General features: G+C 28.5%; 2 protein-coding genes across 4 annotated transcripts in view; one reads left to right on the plus strand and one right to left on the minus strand.

Moving 5' to 3' along the window:
- Positions 1-12,901, minus strand: part of LOC126735856 (homeobox protein abdominal-B) — a 246,806-nt gene extending 233,905 nt beyond the window's left edge. For both annotated transcript variants that reach the window (XM_050439940.1, XM_050439938.1), the window contains exon 1: positions 12,643-12,901. The gene's annotated coding sequence lies outside the window, so the exon portion shown is untranslated. The remainder of the gene's footprint in view (positions 1-12,642) is intronic.
- LOC126735861 (NADH dehydrogenase [ubiquinone] 1 beta subcomplex subunit 2, mitochondrial-like) overlaps positions 1-14,929 on the plus strand; it is a 490,931-nt gene that overhangs the window by 355,417 nt on the left and 120,585 nt on the right. The gene's annotated exons all lie outside the window — the stretch shown is intronic.

Below are 14,929 nucleotides of genomic sequence, written 5' to 3' on the forward strand. Positions count from 1 at the left end.
AAGAAAATGGAATTTTTAAATTGGTATTTGTTAATGATAACTTTAAACTCCTTGTAATAATTTTTTCGTCAATTTGTTAAGAAATTATACCTTGTATAATTTCTTCGTCTTCTTTTATTGATTCGGTGACTAATAAATCCAACTCTAATTCGTTCGCCATTTCCACCTCATCTTCCGGGTTTGCAAAAGAGACTGGTGTATTATCGCAACTGTTTTTGCAGTTAAAGCACAAAGTACTGCAACTAAGCCCTGCTTTTTTACAGCCACAATTTCTTTGGCAATTTGGAGTGCACTTACATGAGACAAGCTTCAGTAAATCTGGGGGAGCCGGTGGTAACAAGCTAGTGACAGGTGCAAGACCATTTTTTTATTTTTTCGTATTATTTTTTTATATATTACTTGATAGTACACTCTTAGTGAGTGTTGTCGTGCTGCAGCAGCAGATGGCGGCAGTGAAGCAATGTTTGCCTTGCGCTTAAAAGCAGATTTCATGTAGGAAATATATCTCAAATGATTTAAGGCACAGTTTTACATTCACCAGCATCAGCAACCATATCCTGAGTAGCATTGGAGTCTTTAAATACTTTGATACGGTCAGCAAGATACGGGTTTTTTCTCAGGGTATGAAGGAATTTCAGTTTTCCTTGATTGTACAATGCCGATGTTGTATCACAACCATTCATTGCGTGCAAGAACAGAATATTATCAGCGATTAATGTGTCACTTATAGCATCAGTGGGAGAGAATATAGCCGTAGACACTTTGTTCTTCCCAGGTTTCAAAAAAAAAAACATTCAAGTGTTCGCAGAGACCAATTAAAATTACCAAGAGGTCTATATCCTCACCCACAATAATCACCTTCTCATTGGTTGGAGAAAGTTGCAATGCTGTGTTTACTATTAGGGTATCAGCATCTTCTTTCGCCTGTTTGCAAAAAATTCCTACCGAAGTAAATCTCGCAATGAGCATTGATATGAACCGACTTTTGTTTCTCATGTTAGCAAGAAATCTCTCTTTTGTCATCGTTGGTATCATTGTATCATCAAACATCATGTCAGCTGAAGCCAGTTTCCTTGATCTGTTCATACGCTCTCCACTTTTTGTACCACCGTATAGGCCTTCAGGGTACCCATCAAAAACAATTACTGCGTTTGATTGATATTTTGATTTGACATATTCTACATATTTTCACAAATAGAAAAAAATGTTTCATTCGTGGTCCATGGTACCGTATGTAAGAGAAATTCGCCATCTATGACGTATTGAACTTGGATATTTAACTGGTTGTTTTTTAGGGGTTTGAGTGCTCTATAAAGAGTGGATTTGGTTCCTTTTCGTAAACCGTTGTCAAACAGTGTTTAACAAAAGGGACCTAGATCATAGCTCAAAAATTCCTCCAGCTGCTTCTCTGAATGTTTGGCAATGGTCATTTTTTGGAACAGAGTTATTGGATTGATAGGTATTACTTCGTTTTGTATCCGTATCGCACTAGTCATTATTGCAAGAGGTTGCACTCGATCGCTCCTTTTAAATTTCATAGTTCCGAAGTCACCACAAACAATTCTATCAATACCTTTACTGCCCACATTCCAAGCTTTATGGCAGGTTATCCGATCGTCAGCTACAACAGCAGTGCTGATTGAATATAAATCGGGGTTTTCAGGGAAAGGAAAATGTTGCAGGAGCCATTCATACATCTCGGCCTGATCCTTGTTATCCCTTGTAACTCTTGGGTCTTTCAGTGCTACGTGCTGTTCTGATGATTAAAAGGTAACCCCACTGTAATTTTCGATCTGTTCACAAACGTGTTGCACGGGGGTCATCCCCAATGAATACCCTGCCAATACACCTTCTCCTACCCCACGACCGTGTGTGAGACCTCCATGAAGTTTCATATTTTTCATGAGAAACTGCTTGATGGTCATGTCCGTCCAGGTTCCACACCAGAATTTGTCAGATCGTCGAACTGTGAAAAAACCGCCGGTAGTAAATTTTTCATATTCTGCGCAGACATTGCTTGTGTTAGATTTAGCATATTATCTTGTAAATACAGATGAGCGCATTTAGCATACGCAAAGTGCCCTGACGCATGAAAATATGGTAGCATATTCCAAACAGTTTCAAGATGTTGATCCCAGTTGCTCATTCTTTCAGACGAGATGAATAATTTCACAAGAGTAACTAGCTGTATATACTGTACCCAGAGCTGAGCAGTCGGGCCATGTTGTTGCAGTTGATGGTTTACCTTTTCCTTAAATTCGCGACATTCGTCAGGATCAGATGCAAGGATCACTGATTTGTCAAAGTTGTGTAAAATATCGTTTAGTTTTGTTTCGATTTCTGAAGAAAATTTTATCATCTGCATTACAATCTTTATAAGTGCAACCTGGGCTAAAAAGTGAGCTCTTATAGCTCTGTAGTAAGCATGACCAGTCATAATTTATTCTATGGAATTTAATGCGTAAATGGTATTGAATAAATCTTTCAGGCCACTGCCATCCATTATGTAACATATGGACCCTAAAAAGGACATCAATAAGTGGAATCCGCCCAATCTTAGAACAGCATTATTCATTTTTTGAATTCTTTTAAAAAGGTTAAAATCTTCTTTTTTTGGACAAAAAACAAGTTTCCGGTGAAAAATCGTATTGGCAAACATGAAATTCATGCATATCTGCCTGTAAAACGTAGTGAAACCAAATATTAAAACTACCCCAAAACTTTCCCCTATTAGCCCTTTTTGATTACCATTTGATTAGACTAAATGGTGCACCACCATATTGAGGACCATTATCACAAAGAATGGTGGAAGGAGGTCATGATTTAGCTTTTCTGAGTGCCTGGCCGCTCAGGTAATGCTAGTAACGAAGAAACAGCCTTCCTTGTTGAGCTGATATACGCGAAACTATTTGGCTAACCTATAAGCTAAATGTGTAGCTGTCGCATCTCTAGAAAGTGTGCTTAACAGCAATTACTCCAGAGATGAACGGGAACTTTTGGTAAAAAACTTACAGCACATAACTGGTATCTTTGAAATCCAGCTTATTTCAGATTTCCAGTTTTTTTCAGAATATTTGGCCTCTGGTATGGACCACTTGGTTATGCAGTATTTACCCAGTTCATTCAGTCTTAGGACTTTTTGTCTTATTTTCTTGATTGTTATGGGTTGTCTTAGAATCGAATTACTAAAAAAATTGTGAGTATTTTTGATTTAATAATCATTTAGAACCATTTGGCCAAAGAGTTCGCTTAACAAACAACAATTTACAGAATAGTCTTTTTTAATATCAATATAGGGACTTTATAATGAATTTACCGAACAGGAAGCTTGCAGAATGTGCAATTACATCAAAACCCTTTTTTACTATACTAGACCGGAATTACGTCTTGATTCTGCAGAAAACACATCATCATGCCATTTAACAGACCAAAATGGGAATACCTGATAAAATTTTCATCGAACTGCTAAAGTTATTAATAGTGACTACATCGACATCATTGTTTTTTTTTAATGCTGTATATAGGACAGACATAATTTCTAAAGAGTGGCTCCAATTTACATTTACGACGCGACCCAAATAACCCAAAAACCAAACCGCAAATATTGTTCTGAGTACCGAACGATCTCACTTATGAGCCACGCACTGAAAGTTCTATTGCGGATCAGTCACAATAGAATTTATGCCAAATTAGATATAGAAGTGACAACCAGCTAGGTTTCAGAAAGGGTATGGGTTACAAGGGAAGCACTGTTTGGATTAATTTTTTTATGTAGAGATGTCTGGACGTGAATCAAGATATACACATTTGTTTTGTAGACTTTTAACACGAAAAATTTACAAAAATAATATGAAGGAAAAATATTGATACTCGGGATAAAAGACTAATAGCAAACCTATACTGGAGGCAAAAAGCTAAAGTAAGATTAGAAGTTTATCTGAAAATATAGAAGTATAGTGTTCGGGCAGGGTGTATTTTGTCTCCCTTTCAACATTTATGGTCAAATAATCTTTGGGGAAGCTCTTGCAGAAAGATACGAACGAATAAAAATAAACGATCAATAATTTAACAATTTTAGATAAGCCGACGATACAATAGTAATAACAGACAGCATTGAAGATCTGTAGAATCCACTACAAAGATGACTTTTCTAAACGATGTGGATTCAAAATGAATTTGAAGAAAAATAAAGTAAATGGTTATCATAAAAAAACCAAATTTAGACTTGCAGACAAACTGGCAGTATTCAAAAAATGGTGCTAATGTGGCATGTTGCGAATTTCATGGGTCGACAGAATTACAAACGTCGAAGGGCTGCGTCGTATGAAAAAAAAAGAAGAAATTTATTAAACGCTTAAGAAAAAGAAACTCGTATATATTGCATAAAATTATTAGAGGTTAAAAATACCAATTACTACAAAATATTATAGAGGGAAAAATTCAGGGGAGGCGTTGTCAGGGTAGAAGAACTTCATTACTGAGAAATTCCCCTCACTCAGATTTTCTCCATTTTTCTTACAATAAGAATATTGTAGGAACAATCAATAAAAAGAAATATTTATTTTAATGGCATTAGATAGGATTTGAAAATAGGTTATGAATATTCTTAACATAACTAATTTGACTAGATATTTGAGACTAGTATCAAGCTACTAGATAGACTGATTTTGTAGATATGATAATATTAGTATTACGGAATTTTGTCGTGTCAGGAGATGAAAAACATGAATATTAGATAATTTCACTAATTTCCTATTAAGTCTATGGCTAGCTATTAACATCTTATATTCCAGATTTATATCATTAAGATAATATCAAACTAAACATTATCTGTAATAAGAAGATTTCCGGAATATACTTAGAATTAGTAAAAATTCCAATTGCTTTTAATAATTTTAATTTTATAGCTTAAGGTTATACAATAAATAGAAAAAGTTGAATAGAGTTACCAGATAAAACAAATTAAAAAAAATCTTTCCTGACAAATATTACAAAAAGTCACAATACAAATAATAATATAAGTAAATCATCGGGTATATTATAGAGACTCTAAAATAACCTCACAAGGTCTTATATAATACATTAAACACAAAAAAGAAAACAAGAGAAAAAAAACGCAAACTCTAGCAAAAGATTTAAAAGGTATTTATTTTATGGTGGTCATTTCAAGGTAGCTTTATTTGTTTACCAGTTTATTTAAGTTAATTATATTGCCGCCTATTAGGTATTTACACAGTATGAAACTGTCGGTACTAAAACTGACCTATAGAGTCTTTAAATTATGTCATAAAGCGTTGTTTGTAGCATTGGTTAGTGGCCGTTTAAAACAGAGTAAAATATTAAAGGTGTTTGCTTATGTGTTTATAGGATTTTAGATTTTATTTCAGTAGCTGTCCCATCAATCATTCACTTACTGGCGATACTATTACGTTTGGATAACGTTGATAATAAAATATTTAACTGTTTTAAGACGAATATAGGTTTAGTCTTATAGGAAAAGAATAGAAATAATTTCTTAGTAAAATACTTAGGGGTCCATCAGGATATTCATAATAGAGAGGAGATCATATAAAATAAATACATTTTTATTGCCAGAGATAACCAGAGAAAATCAAGAAATAAAAGTTAGAAAATTAAAAGAACTAAGAAAATTAAAAACAAAAAAGAGAAACAGCTATTATAACAATTTAAAAATGAGTATATAAAATGTGCCAGTAATACAACATTCGACAAAAATTTGTCAAGCTCATCATAAAAAGATTATTTTATTACGTGAACAATTAATAAAGATATTTATTTAGACAAGAAAAAATTTCCTTATATTATATGCTATTATAAATTAACAGATAGATTCGAGAGCTGCCACTGAATATAGGGTAAAATTAAGCAGCATTATTTTTGTTTTGTTTCATTAAGTGATAATCCATATTCTTTACTGCATTCTACTATTCTGTTAATTAGTCTCTAAAGATTTTCTGGAGTTTTTGCAATTACAAGCGAGTCATCGGCATATCTTAAGTTTTTTCACTGTTTTGCGTTTGCCTTTTTTGGTATGGTGACAAAAGTTGACAGGAGCGATTTCCTCTGTTTTGTAAATGCAGTTAAAAAGATCGACTACAATCTTAAGAAGTTCCAATGTAAGTTAGTCTGGACCCGGTGATTTATCATTTTTCATTGTTTTTAGAGCAAAGAGAATTTCTTCGTATTGTATGTTCTTGTCTTTCATTATAAAACAATTCTTCAAGTCGTAAGCTTTTGTTGTAACTGGCTTATTATTTCTCTATTTGCGTTGCATAATAGATAGGGATACTTCCGTTTTTTGTATACCTAGCAATTCCTTTTTCTTTTTATGTAGATTAAAAGAGTTATTTTTCAGTTATAGATCTTCAAGTTTCTTGCATTTTCTTTTATAAAAAGTATCTTTAGCTGTCCTAATTTTATTTCTAATTTGTTTGTGTACTTCATTATACTTTTGTCTTAAATTGTTTACGCTCTTTTATCAATCTTAAGATTTTTTATGTTATCCACTCCCTATCAAGAACGAACTGCTTTTCTAAAATATATATAAATAGATTTACCACCGCCGCCTTGAAAAAGATAATACATACTACAAAAAGAAAATATGGAATATTAATTCTAATGCTTTTAATAGCCGTTCTAGAAAATGTTGATACAGATTTAAACAAGTGTTTGAATTTTTAGAGAATAAAACTAATAAATTAATCTCCACTTAGCCATAACCGTTTGCAAGATTAAAAAATTTATTAGTCAGTACTGCTGCTTGATATCAAAGGTATTAAATAAAAGTATTAATGTAATGTTATATATGTAATATTAATCAAAATGGTGAAATAGTTATTATAGAATCTATAGTTCAGGCTGTAATTAGCAGCTCATATAATGGACCATTTCATGTAGTTTTGATGCAATTCACCACTTTGCTTTAGTTATATTAATAATTTAGCAGAAGTTAAATTTTTATTTAAAAACATTGCCAAATTACCTATTTCTTAAAGTACGTTAGAAAATTAAGCATTGAAATATTTGAAAATCAAATCGCCTGAATCTTAATAATGAAAAAAATGAACACAATTGCAACTACTAGGATTCTGTCAAAGACAAATTTATTATTTGAGCCTTGGAAAGTATAATAGAAATCACAATAAAAGAGCTGAAATTATAACCCGAGGGCATAACCCGAGCCAGATCAATAGGTAATTGATATTTCAGACATCTCATGTTATAACCTGCTAAGAAAGTTTAAAATTTTTATTTGGCTCTATTAAAAACTCATCACGTCACACACACCTCATCCATCCTTGCACAAAACAAAATCAAAAACACAGTCTCACAAAGTTGAATAATTGGCAAGTGTGTAGGTATTTTATAAACCCTTAATGAAGTCATGTTTCTAAATTTGTAAACTTGTGTCTATGTTTTTTTGCAAAGGTTAAATAATAATAAATCAAAGAGTTACTTTTAATTTCTTTAAGGTCAGGCAATATATCTGCTACATAATTAACAGACACAAATGCTATTTGAAAAGATTGCAGCTTTGTATATTTAAAAATTTAACGATCTCTAACGCCCAACGTAATGAGTCTAAAACTTTCCAATATTAAAAAAAACAGGCCTCGTGACTAACGTTCTGGACTACATTTGTTTATTTTAAATATCTTCTGAACATTTATAAATATTTGTATAAGGAACCGTATATAATAAGACAATATAAGTTAAGCCAGATTTACCACACAAAGTTTACAATTTTTTCGTATTTAACAAATGAAATGAATATATTTTATTGTATAATTGGGTTTTTTAAATTGTGCCTGTATCATCCTGTATGATTAAAAATGGAGAAATATTCGACTTTGAGTAGAAGAAGTTCAAAATGGTTAATCACCCCATTATTTTAAAATAATCGAGACTCACTATCAGAAATCGGTAAATTTTACCTGAAACCGGCTGGTCTCTCTTAAAACAGGTTCTTTTTGAATTTATAAGTCGGCCTCTATACCAAGGCGGACCCTGAAGGTAATTTACAGTGACAGTTTTAAATTGTGAACGAAATTTATTGGTCAGAGATACGGGCGACAGGTACATAAAAGGTAAAAATGGTCGTTAACTTGGAAACCTGATTAGTGTAGAATATGACTCTAAAAATGGAGTATAGTTTGGGTTTCAAATCGCCACTGTTTTAATAATAACTATTTTGGTTAGTGTAATAATTTTTTTTTAATTTTCGGATATTGTAATGACAAATATACCTTAACATGAATTTGCTCGCTTAAAGGCGTGTCCAAGTATAGTCAAGAAGGGGAGGTAGTTGCCTATGAATTCTTTAAAAAATTTTGGGTAAAACTTTAAATAAAGATTTGTAAATGCATAGATATTTATTAATGAATTAACATTTGCCCTTCCCCTTAAATATTTTTTTCTTTTATTTTAAACGGTATTTTATTATGTTTTTATGAACATACTATGCCAAGTTTGTATCGATAACTGTTCATTAATTTTATTAATTTATTTAGTGCTTTTTAATTTAAGGATAAGTTTCATTTTTATTGGATTAAGTTTATTTTTTTCATAAAAATCGCAAATTATTTTTGCTTTTATGTGGATACAATAAGTATTTAACAATTTTAAACTGTGCGATACTACTTTGCTGCACTATTGCTCCAATAAATTTTTAATATCTGTAATATTTTAGTGTTCTGATGAAAATTTCATAAAGGTCGAAGCTTTGACATAATATAGGAAAATAGTTGTATAAAATATATATTTATTTTAAATAAAAAATATGCAGAATTTTTAATTAATTTTAATTGTGATTATTTTAAAATTAAAAAAAAATACAAATATTTAAGTAAAGTTGAAATTAACTTAAAATAAGTATGTACTCTGGCACTTTAATTTAAAAAAAAAATTTATGATTATATGGAAAAATTAAATTTTTTTAATACATACCTATTATTTAAATATTTTACATAGATTAAATATAAGGGTTTTTAATATTAACAGCACATTCATACTAAGCTTTTCAATATATATAATTTCTATATATTTCTGGCCTTACAAATATTGTATAGTTTCTATTAAATTATTAAATAAGAGCACACAATATTGATTGTTATTGAAAACGAAAGTTATATGATTCTGATTTCGCAATAGGTATGTAACGGCAATTGTTCATAAATAAATACCGTTTAGACATATTTTTTGATATTTAAGGTTAAAAAGAGATAAAAAAATATTGTTAAACAGAGTTTATATTCTTCATTTTATATAAATTTAATTATTAATCGTTCTAAATTTAATATAAATACTAAATACAATAAATGCATAACCCTAATGTATAGGATACATATGTATTTTTATATATTAAAGATATTTATTTATTAAAAGTTTTTAATAGAACTATTTATTTTGACAAATAAGTTTGTTCAAAAAATATAATGCGGCTTTTTCGTATAGCTATCAACATCTTATTTTCAATCATCGTTATATTCAATAGGACATGCTTTACACTTTTTTTTATTTTCTGGTATATGATTCATATTTCTGGGCATATATTAACATATTTATGATCACCAGTACTATTAGATACAGAGGGCTTTACAAATATATTTTTAGTTACTATTATTACATGATATGACAAATATATTATTATATTAGAAGTTATATTAATTAAAAAAAAAGTATTAAGAAAAGTAGTAATAAGCTTTTTTTTATTAGGTTATCATATTTTTATATAAAATTGAATAAATCCGAAGTTGTTTTATTTTTCTTTTTGGAATTCCATATTCCTTACATACTATCTAAATATATACAATAAAACATAAAAAACTAAAATTATTAAGAACCTAAGGACTAATGATAAAATGACTTTTATTTAAAGCCAAAAAAATATAAACAATTTTAAAAACGTAGAGTAAAAAGTGTGAAAAGGTTTTTTGCATATTTCTGTAAAATAGTATATCATTGTTAAGTTAATTGAAAATGGTTACCTACAAAGGACTTAAGTAATAAATTATTTTATGTAGATATAAAAATCAAACGATGGGTTCGTATATTATAAACTTTTTAAGTTAAGATCGTTTAATTTTGTTGTTACAGCTTAAAGTAGTTTTTGATAATATGTTCAGAATGACGATGTCCTCATATTTATTATTAGTCAAAGTTATCTTACCAATACGAGATAAAAAATCTGTTGATAATAAAAATTATTGATTCTATTGATCTCACTGGGCTTAAAAATAAATCTTTCAAAATAATTGCTATATATAGACCAGCAATACCATCAATAGATGTGATTGTATTGAATATTGATTTGCTATTTATCTGCATTATCTTGGTTGGATATTCATGTTGTTTGTGGTGATATATAAATAATAATATCAATATTTCAGAGGATAAATAGGACTTGATTAACGTTATCGGACTACTTAAATCTCGTTTGTGCAAATTATTATATTTCTTACACTTATATTTGGGAAAGGAATTTACAAAAATCCTGTCTTGACCAATATTTTGTTAACTCGGATTGTCATGAAAATATTAAGGGTTGTCTATTGAGGTACAAAATTACAAATCAATATTTAACCATCTTAGAGGTTATAACTCAGTAATTAAATAATAGTTATAATAACGGGAACAATTATTACAGACAATACATTAACTATGAACAATTAAAACAAGATGCTTGATCAATAGATTGGGGAATTTTGTATGTTCATGATGTTATAAAAATAGTAAAAAATATATAAATAAGTTTTAATCTCTAGGAAGGACGGGATTAACAAAAAGCTAGTGAAAGGTGTAAAATTTATGTCATAAACAAAACACAATGAATGTAAAACAAGTACTTGTAAAATTTAATGCTGTCTCAGAGAAGCAATATTTTAAATATTTACTAAATAATCAACAAAACAGTAAAAGGCTAAAGGAATCGGTGAATAAAGTTTGTAATAAATATAAAAAAAAACGTAAAATTGATAAAAAAATACCACTGGTTTTAATTGGTTTAATAAACACTTATTTCTTTTTTTAAATATTGTGTAGTTTTTATTAAATAAGCACATACAATATTGATTATTATTTGTAACGAATATTATAATTTAATATATATACCTTCTGATTTCCCAATAGGTATGTAATAGCTATTATTCATAAATAAATACCGGTTAGATACAATTTTCTTGTTTATGATTTTATGCTAAAAAGAGATAAAAAATTATACGAAATAGACTTTATATTCATTATTTGATATAAATTGATTTATTTACCAATATATAGTAAATGTGAACACTATATTTTACATTATAGGATGAATGCATAACTTAAATGTATAAGATACATATATTATGTAATCCGATATGAAATATTAAATAAATATTAAAGGTTTAAAATAACATTTAGTTGGGAAAGTTATTTTGTTAAAAAGAGATAATAATATAAAACAGACTTTATATTTAAATTATTTACTGATATATAGTAAATATAAATACCAAATATTATAATATTGAAGAAACTATACACTTAAGTTATGAAGAATATAGATTCTCTATAAAATAATGGTAAAATATATACATTTAATATAAATAATATTGAAATATAAAATGAGACATAAAAAAATTAAATTATTAAGCACCTAAAACGGTTATTATTAAAAGCATCTAGTTACAAGTAAAGGTTAATTATTGTGTATAATATATAACTTTTAATATTTTTTTTATAATATAATTTAAGATGTTATATTAATGCACAGGAAATAGATCAATTACAAGAAGATAAAAGAAATGTCATTAAAAAAAGGATTTTGTAAACAGACGCTTCCCTTAAAATAAACTTTAAAAGTAAATTTGCAAATATTGTTGAAACTAAAAAATTATAAGAGTTAAGGTATAATTAACTAATTCTTTTTAATTTTATGGAAACATAAAGACTTTCAATAAAAAGTATTAATTGACATGATTCATGACAATATGATTGACATTTATCCAGGTAATTTTAAATCAAATTTTCAGATTAAATATATTATTTTTTCAGCTTAAATAATTATATCCTTGTTTACACTAGCCTTAAATGGAAAGCGCCAAGATAAATAACAATAATATGTTTAGAATTAGTTATAAAATTTAAAAAAACTTCTTGAAAAACATAAAATGCATACTTTAAATGTACATGGTAGTCATATCATTGTTATAGCTTTTGAATAAAATTTTGCTAGTAAATTCTATAGCAGCACAAATATATATTAATAGTAAATAAACTGAATTAATAAACAACAAATGATAAACAAATTAAAAGCACAAAAAAGAGGAAATGTCTAATCATGGTGGATAGTTTATTAGAAAAACGTGGGGAATGGAAAAATTCTTTAGAAATCCTACAATAATTATTCTGAATCCTTTTGAAATTTAAGGCCCAATTTTATTTATTATTATTATCTTTTCTCTTTATTTTAACGTTTTTGTTATTACAGTTTACTCTTCCAACCTTCGTATCACTGGCGCTATTCGTAAAATTTAAGTATCATAGGCTTTGCCCTTTTGTGCTATATAGTGTAGTGCGTAAAAAAAAGAAAAATATTAATAGCATTAATTTGTTTTCTTTAACTAAAGCAATATAAACGTTACATACCTAGAAGAAGTTATCCGTCGCCTAAGTAAGAAGAAAACATCAGCTATAGAAAAACCACTTAAAAACCACGATAATAAAAAGTCACTAAGGCCTTTTTAAACCATTTACAAAAGAGTTATGAGCTAATAAAATCACTAAAATGTAGATTTTCCGCGTTATAATTTTTCCAAAAAAAAACGCGCTTTCCGAATGCTCCGGCCAACACGAAATGGGTTCCGCTAACCGTGAATGTCGCTACCTATACGTCACGGCGCTTGCGCCTCACTATGGACGGCACATATGAAAAAGAGGATAAAGCCAAGCAAATACTGAACCAGGACCGAAGGCATGCGCTCGCCTTATTTTCTTATTCTTTTTCGCATGTGGAATGGTATATGACGCTCCCCTTTTTTTAATGGTTTCGGCCATTAAACACGGTCGCACATGTGCTCGGAACAGTATCCCTTATTATATTACTTTATCTCTGAATTTTAATGCCCACTTGACGAAGACGAGTACGTAAGATCTTGTCTTGTTTCTCTATAGGATCCTTTTAAGAGGTATGAATAAGGAACCTATCTGCCACAATAAATCACTAAATGTAGATCTACTTTTTTTTAACAAGGTCTATAGTTGGAATCCTTTTGGTAAAATGGATATGGAGTATTCACCCCCAATAATTTTTTAATATCGTACTAGAGCTGGACTTTTGCCTTACAAACTTTCATGTTGTATATAATAGTATGATTGTCACGTCCAATAAAGTTATGCATAAATATATTAAAATAAATAAGAAGGACAAAAATAAAGTTTAAGTTAGTGCTCTTAAAATGCTCGCATTTAAACTTTAAAAGACAATTTAAAATTAATAAATAGCACAAACATATTAAATAAATTATTGTGAAAAAATGTCCACTTAAATCTAAAATAAAAAACAGAATGGAATCATCTTATTACAGCACTTACTTCGAGAAAACCCCTTCCCTTAATATTGACAGAGATTCTTACAGCAAAACAGCTAAAAAATGAAAATCTATTTTCGTAAAAAAATACAAATTAATTAATACAAAAGGTTAATAGTTACTGACTTCATGAGGACATTAGAATGTATTGAATTATATCATCCGCTTGCCCTAGAAATCAAACACGAATTAGAAAACACATATTCACGTAAATATAATATTAGTGTCATATGTGGATCCCTAGTCACATTGGAATAAGGGGAAACAAAAAAGTTGATTTATTAGCTAAAGAGCAAATAAATAAAATCCCTATACATACATAGAGTGGTAATAACTAAACTTATAATAGGGCATACAAAAATTAGACATGAATATTTAGTACAGAAAGAAAACCAACCAATATGTGAAGCATGCAATTTACTTCTCTCTGTTCAACATATTTATTAAGTATTTTAAGGTCTCAGAGAGAATTTTTTTTTCCTTAAATATTCTAAGGCTTGGAAAATTTAAATGTTTCTAAAAAATTAATAAGTATTATGTTTTTATATCTATTCCTATTTAGGATAACATACTAGGAAATACATTTAAGGTGACGAACGTTGATTTAAAGATTGTAATAATTGTAAAATTCCATTTTTTATTACATAATGCAAAAATAAAACTTAATTGAATTATGTTCTGAATGTTGCCTTGATTTTTTTGCTCCTCAGATGTATTTGGATAAAATCTTAATCAAAATTCAAGGTATTAAATTTTTTTAACAATAAATAAAAAGTTTTTTAAATTTATTTTTATTTTTTAGCAACATTATTAATTATGGTTAAAAAAATAATTCCATAAAAAATTATAAAAATGTATTTATAAAAAATATTTATAGCTAATCTCACTCATGGAATTATCAAAAATTATATAAGAACAAAATAATTATATCCGATATTTTTACAATAATTTATTTTTCTTTTAATATAGTAAATGCTAATTAGTTCTATAAAACCAAAGGTCATATAGCATTTATAAATTATCTTCTAAATAAATTATATATATCTTCTAATATAATTATTCTTTCTAAATTGTCTTTTATCTTACTTTGTATATGTTTATTAAATTTAACGTTTGTAATGTATTTATTTTTTTATCAGACTCACTTCTATATATTTATTACATAAAAACATTTTTTTTTTAATTCATAGAATAAAGTAAAATATTTAATTTTTATCTTCCAAACATATTTATTACTTATTTTAAGGAATAAATATACGGTAAGTTATATTTAATTATGTTTTAAAGTTACAAAGCAGAAGCTAACACGATATAATAGTTATCATTTTATATCTCATGAAACTGCA

This window comes from Anthonomus grandis, chromosome 5, assembly GCF_022605725.1.
Source record: "Anthonomus grandis grandis chromosome 5, icAntGran1.3, whole genome shotgun sequence".
In the NCBI taxonomy this organism is placed as follows: Eukaryota; Metazoa; Arthropoda; class Insecta; order Coleoptera; family Curculionidae; genus Anthonomus; species Anthonomus grandis.